This window comes from Gossypium raimondii, chromosome 13 (assembly GCF_025698545.1).
Source record: "Gossypium raimondii isolate GPD5lz chromosome 13, ASM2569854v1, whole genome shotgun sequence".
In the NCBI taxonomy this organism is placed as follows: Eukaryota; Viridiplantae; Streptophyta; class Magnoliopsida; order Malvales; family Malvaceae; genus Gossypium; species Gossypium raimondii.
Genome location: NC_068577.1, coordinates 37,877,114 through 37,884,083, shown reverse-complemented (window position 1 = coordinate 37,884,083; position 6,970 = coordinate 37,877,114). Strand labels below are relative to the sequence as shown.

The 6,970-nt window shown below is 35.9% G+C and overlaps 1 non-coding gene across 1 annotated transcript; it reads left to right on the top strand.

Annotated features, from left to right (window-relative positions):
- Positions 1–345: 345 nt before the first annotated feature.
- Positions 346–452, top strand: LOC128036346 (small nucleolar RNA R71). Its single transcript, XR_008193144.1, has one exon. It is a non-coding gene; the product is annotated as a small nucleolar RNA R71 (small nucleolar RNA).
- Positions 453–6,970: the final 6,518 nt, after the last annotated feature.

Here is a 6,970-nt window from a genome sequence, read left to right as displayed (position 1 = left end):
CTGAAGGGTAAACATTTTGAATTAATCATTCCACCTCTACTTGTATCGCATTGCATCACTGGATTCGCCTACGTAGAAAAATATAAACCGTCAATTTTCTTATTCAGTGCTTTTACTTGGTTTGATAACATGGTAACGACATTTAAATTAAAAACATAGACTCCTTTCATCGGCTTCGTCCTTATGACTTGATACTGATAATTATTCAGTATCATCTTCTATATAAACTTATAGGTTGCCTCAGGTGTTTTATTATTCAGTATTCCACCAGTTGTTGCATCAATTAATTACTTAGTCGAAAGGTTCAAACCATTGTAGAAGGTTTGAACTTGCAACCATAGAGGTAACCCATAATGAGGGCACCTTCTTAATAGATCCTTGTATCTCTCCCATGCATCATATAATGTCACTAAATTGATCTGGGCAAAGGATGAAATGTCATTCCTCAACTTAGTTATTTTAGCTAGAGGGAAGTACTTCAAGAGAAACTTCTCGATCATCTGAGCCCATGTAGTGATAGAACCACGTGGTAAAGAATTTAATCACTGTTTTGCCTTGTTCCTTAGCAAGAATGGGAACAATCATAAGCGAATGGTGTCATCAGTGGCGCCATTAATCTTGAATAGTGTTGGGATATTCATCTTGCAGACCATCAAACTGAACATACTATTGTCCTATCTGAATAGTTTTTGTCTTCAGCTCAAAATTGTTTGCACCAATGGTAGGTCTTACAATACTCGATTCAACCCCAATCAGAGTGGTCTTGGCATAATCGTACATAGTATGAGGAACAGGATCTACAAGAGGTAGCTGACTATTCTGATTATCACCCAGCTCCTCAATAATATTGTTGTCCTCTTGTTCGTCTACTATATTTTGTTGACTCTGCCTTGCTTCTCTAACCTCTCTACGATTTTTGTGAGCAATACTTTTAATCTCACTATCAAAAAGCAATGGTCTCGGAAGGTTTCCTCTAGTCATAAACCAAAAGAACCTGCCAAAAGCAAACAAAAGAAAAATTAAAATGTAAAAATTAAATTAAAAATATAAAAATAAAATAAAATACGAATACGAATGGCTAAATCAATAGAAATAAAATTTTCCTAATATTTCAGTCTCTGACAATGGCGCCAAAACTTGATGTATCCCAAGACTAAAAAAAATACGACAAAGGCAAGTGCACCTATCGATAAATAGTATAGCTACGGTAAGTAGAGATATCGTATGCACGAGGACTAAAAGTACAAGTGATTACCATTTTCCTATTATTTAACCGACAATTTGGAGTGATTGATTTAAACTAAGATTACTACATTAATTTAACTAAAGAACTCGACAGAGAATAAATCGGGAAAATAATTGAATAATAACCAATAAGAGAAATAATAACCAGGAAAGATTCCACCTAGATTTTATCTATCATTATGAATCTGAATTAAACAAATTATTCACTTGGTATCTTGATCCGTAGAAATCCCTAAATTAGGTTAATATCTCTTTCAAGAGTAAGAGTAACTAACTATAGGTTGATTAATTGAAACTTCTTTCTAATTAAAACCCCTATCGTCGTATTAACTCGATCTATGGATTCCCCTATTAGATTTGACTCTAATTTGGTAGATTTATGTCGTCCTATTTCTAGGCTTGTATGTAACTCCACTCAATTATGCTAGATCTACTCTTAAACAGAGACTTTTCCTCCTCTGATTTAAACACATAAAACATGAATTAATATCCCGGAAATATTAAAACAAGAGATAAACACACATAACTGAGAATAAGAATCAAGTATTTATTGCGTAAAATAGAAATCAAATAATAGAATCCATCATAGGGTTCATATTCCCTAGGTATCTAGCAAATTAGTTCATAATTGTGAATAAAAACAACTTAAAGACAGAATAACCACAGGAAATAAAGGAACTCATAAAAACTTCAAAAGAAATTAAAAAGCCTTTATTTTTTTATGGAAATCTGCTTCAGAGTTGGCGCTAATGGTGTTCTTCAAGTTGTTTTCTTCAATATTCTCTGATGCTCCCCTCTTGTCTTCTTCCATTTGGTATTTATAGACTTTAGAATGCCCAGAAAGCCTAAAAATTGTGTCTTTCTGCGTGTTTGGGATGCGAGTTGCGAAATCGACATGGTCTCTCACATGGCCGTGTGTCAAGCCCGTGTAAGAAGGCCTAGCCCGCGCGGCTCCTGAAATTTGGTCTATTTGTCTAATTTTTGCTTCTTTGGCTCCCAAATACTCTTTTAAGTATAGAAACATGATTTTAAAGGATTAAGAGCATAAAATTCACCAATTTGCAAAAATAATCATCCCAAAATGCATGAAGAATGAGATTAAAATATGTTATTTTTATCACTTATCAATCGTTTAAACGTAGGATCCAGTCCTTCCAATTTGGATTCACGGTCTTCTCCAGAATTGACTTTATTTCATAGTTCAGAACATTCACTTGACCGTTTGTCTGTGGGTGATAAGCCATGGCCACACGTTATGTTACCCCATAGTTTTTCAGTAGTGTATCAATTACCTTGTTGCAGAAATGAGTTCCTCAATCGTTGTTTAATGGTCTCAGTGTGCCAAACCTGGAAAAGATAGAGCTTATTAGAAAATCCACTACAGTTTTATCATCAGCGCAACGAGTAGCTTTAGCTTCTACCCATTTAGACACATAATCTACAATGAGAATAATGTAAACATTATTAATGATGAAACAAACGGTCCCATGAAATTGATGTCCCATATATTGAAAATTGTGCACACATGTATAGGAGTTAAGGGCATCTCATTCTTTCGGCTTAAATTACCCACTTTTTGCCATCTCTCACAAGTCCTACAAAATAAGTAGCATCATAAAAGATATGTGACCAAAACAATCCATATTTAAGTACCTCAGTCTCAGTGTCACATCATCGGGTTGCCTGATTGGAACAGTGTTTCCAAAGGTATGGGTTGTCCTAAATATAATATCTTGAGTCTCTCCTATAGCGAGATAATTTACCATATCTACAAATCATGGGTAAACTGTCTGGGCTGACAGAAGATTTTAATCCGGGAAGTCGTCTTTAAGATGAGCATCGTCTTTTGGAAAGGATATTTGGCTCAAATGATCAGCACCAAGTTATCGCACCCTAATAAATATGGTCTAAATTTTTCCAAAGTAAAGACAATGGCTAATAATTCTTTTTCAGTATTCGAGTAATTGCTTTGGGCAACATCTAATGTTTTAGAGGTGTAAGATATGACGTGGGGTTCCTTCCTAATTCTTTGCCTAAGGTCAGTTCCTACACTTTGGTTGTTTGCATCTCACATGAGCTCGAAAGGATAATCCAAATTTGGTAGTTGTACTATAGGAGCTAAAACAAGCTTTTTCTTGAGAGTGTCGAATGCGTCTTTGCATGCTTGATCAAATTCAAACACTTTATCTTTCTACAAGAGATTGCAAAACAGTCGCGAAATCTTTGAAAATTCTTTTCTAAGACACCTGTAAAAACCTGCATGACCAAGAAAAGAGTAAATTTGCCTCACAGTCGTGGGGTATGGAAGTGAGTTGATAACATCAGTTTTGGCCTTATTGACCGCGATCCCTTCAGCGCAAACAATATGTCTTAAAATCAATCCTTTATTTACCATAAAATAGCACTTTTCATAATTTAAAATTAGATTAAATTCTAAGCATCTTTCCAAAATTTTAATGAGGTTTACACACATTTATCGAAAGAATTACCATATACTATGAAATCGTCCATAAATACCTCAATTATTTTCTTGACATAATCAGAAAATATACTTACCATAAAACTCTAGAATGTGGCTAGCGCATTGCAAAGTCCAAACGGCATCCGTCTATAGGCAAACATGCCAAAAGGAAATGTAAACATTGTTTTTTCTTGGTCCTCCGGTGCCACTAGAATTTGCGGAAAACCTGAATAACCATCATGACAGCCGTAGTGAGTTTTTCCCACTAAACGTTCTAACATTTGATCAATAAAAGGAAGTGGAAAGTGGTCTTTTCGAGTTAAAGAGTTCAACTTCCTGTAATCTATACAGACTTTCCACTTGTTTTGAACTTGAGTGGGAACTAAATCACCTGTTGCATTTTTTATTACGGTCATACCTATTTTCTTAGGTACCACATGAATTGGACTAACCCAGTTACTGTTGGAAATTGGATATATCATCCTAGCGTCTAGTAACTTTTGAACTTGCTTTTTCACAACCTCCATCATTGGTGGATTAAGGCATTTTTGAACTTCTCTCTTTGGGCTCGTATTTTCTTTTATTGGAATTATGTGCATACAAGTTGAGGGGCTTAACCCTTTTATGTCGGTGATCGTCCACCCGATTGCCCCTTTGTAGTCTCTGACGACTCGAATTAAATTCTCCTCTTCCATTCTCGAAAGTTTACTGAAAAATATCACCAGTAAAGTGTTCCCATTTCCCAAGTATGTAACACTCCTAACCAGTATCCATCACCAAGATAGGGTTACGGAGCATTACCGAATATATAGATCAGGTAGACAAAAATTTCAAACATTTCATAACATATAGCATTCATGTCAGAAACCAATCATAATCATGCATATTGTTCCTAATACGAGCCCTTGAGGCCCAAAATACACCTTATAAACAAATCGAGACTAAATTAGGACACACAGTCGTGTCCCAGTCTGTGTCCGTGCCCGTGTAACTCACTAACTTGTGCCACACGGCCGAGCCACGCGCCCGTGTGCTAGGCCGTGTGAGCATACTGACTTGTGCTCTTAAAAGATATAGGGGACACACATCCGTGTCACTTGGTCGTGTGTCAGACACTACTGAGACACACCACCGTGTGGACAAAAATAGGTCATTTTACAAGCCACATTTCTCACACAATTTGGCATCCACCTACACTCAATATTTTGCATATACACAAGTCATAAATAGGGATCCAAAACAAGCCAAAATCAAGCATTAAACATGTAAAATCATTACATACAACCAATATGCCCTTAGGCACCTCAAATGTCAACTTATAACATGTAAATCTAAACATTCAATATATCCAATTGTTTAACTAACTCGTATGCATATTTGTACCAAAACTTACCATGTAGATCATTAATCAAAACATACCATTTGGTACCATTTATGTACTTGATCTCTAGCATCAAATGGTCATATAAATCACTTACAACTTCTGCACTAAAACACCAATACAAACCATTCAAAAACTAACATCATTATACATATGTACTTTCCACAACAAGCACTAAATCACTCCAAATTATAATAGATATTCATATGCATATTCAACTACCATTTAATTTTCATCCATCAAACATAAATCAATTCACTTGTTAACCATACCAAACCACACATCAAACATGATAAGGCCATTTATATATACATAGCAAAATATACCAAAACATAACAAAACATCTAAGCTATCATTAGCTAAAATAACCTATACATGTCATTATAACCAAAATTAGATAACCAAAATTAGATAACCAAAATTATATGGTAATACTATCACGCTGTAGATCATAAAATAATAATATAATAAATTTTTTGACCTCAGATTTGTGGTCCCTAAACCATAATTTTGATTTCAATGAAAACGAGTCGTTATGACTCTCCCCCTTAAAGGGATTTTCGTCCCCAAAAATCTTACCTAAAAAGATGTTTGGATATTTCTTTCTCATAGCTTCCTCGGGTTCCTAGGTGGCTTCCTCTATTTCGTGTCATTGCCATAAAACTTTCACTAAAGCTTTGTTTTTATTTCCTAATTCTTTCACCTCTTGTGTCAAAATTCTGATCGGTTCTTCATTGTATGCCATATCAGGTTGAATCTCAACATCCGTCAGAGAGATAACATGTGAAGTGTTAGATCGATATTGTCGTAACATAGACACGTGAAAGAAATTGTGAATCCTCTCAAGCTCTGACAGTAAGTCTAATCGATACGCAACTGGTTCGATTCCTTTAGTAATCTCATACGGTCCAATAAATCGCAGACTCAGCTTTCCTTTGCGACCAAACCGAAGAAATTTCTTCCAGTGTGAAACTTTCAAAAATACTGTCGTCGACTTGGAATTCTATATCTTTCCGTTTAAGATCTGCATACGAATTTTGACAACCTGAAGCTGCTTTCAAGCTATCTAGGATCACTTTCACTTTTTTCTCAGTCTCGCGAATCAAATCAACCCCGTGTATCTTTTTCTCATTAAGCCCAGTCCAATAAAATGGATTTCGGCATTTACGACCATATAGAGCTTCATACGGTGCCATCTTTATGCTCGACTGAAAACTGTTATTGTATGCAAATTCGACCAACAACAAATATTTCTCCCAGTTGCCTTCAAACTCTAGTACGCAACTTGAAGCATATCTTCCAGAATTTGAATCACACGCTCAGATTGACCATCGGTCTAAGGGTGAAATAGAGTGCTAAAATGCAACCGCATCCCAAGAGCTTCGTGTAACTTTCTCCAGAATCGCGATGTGAACCTCGGATCTCTATCCGAAATAATGGATATTGGCACCCCGTGTAATCTAACAATCTCAAAAACATATAACTCAGCTAATCTGTCAAGTGAGAAATCTGTACGTACAGGAACAAAATGTCCAGACTTCGTCAAGCGATCAATAATAACCCAGATAGCATCTTTCTTTTTCAGAAATAGGGGTAACCCCGATACGAAATCCATAATGACTATATCCCATTTCCACTCTGGTGTCATCACTGGCTGTAACAATCCTGAAAGTACCTGATGTTCAGCTTTAAATTCCTGACATATCAAACATCTGGATACAAATTCATAAAACTCGCATTTCATTCCTGGCCACCAGTACATTTGTCTCAAATCACTGTACATTTTATTGCTCCCCGGATGAACAGACAAGCTACCACTATGAGCTTCGTGCAAAATTTTATGTATAACCTCTGTATTTTTGGTATACAAACTCTACCTCTGA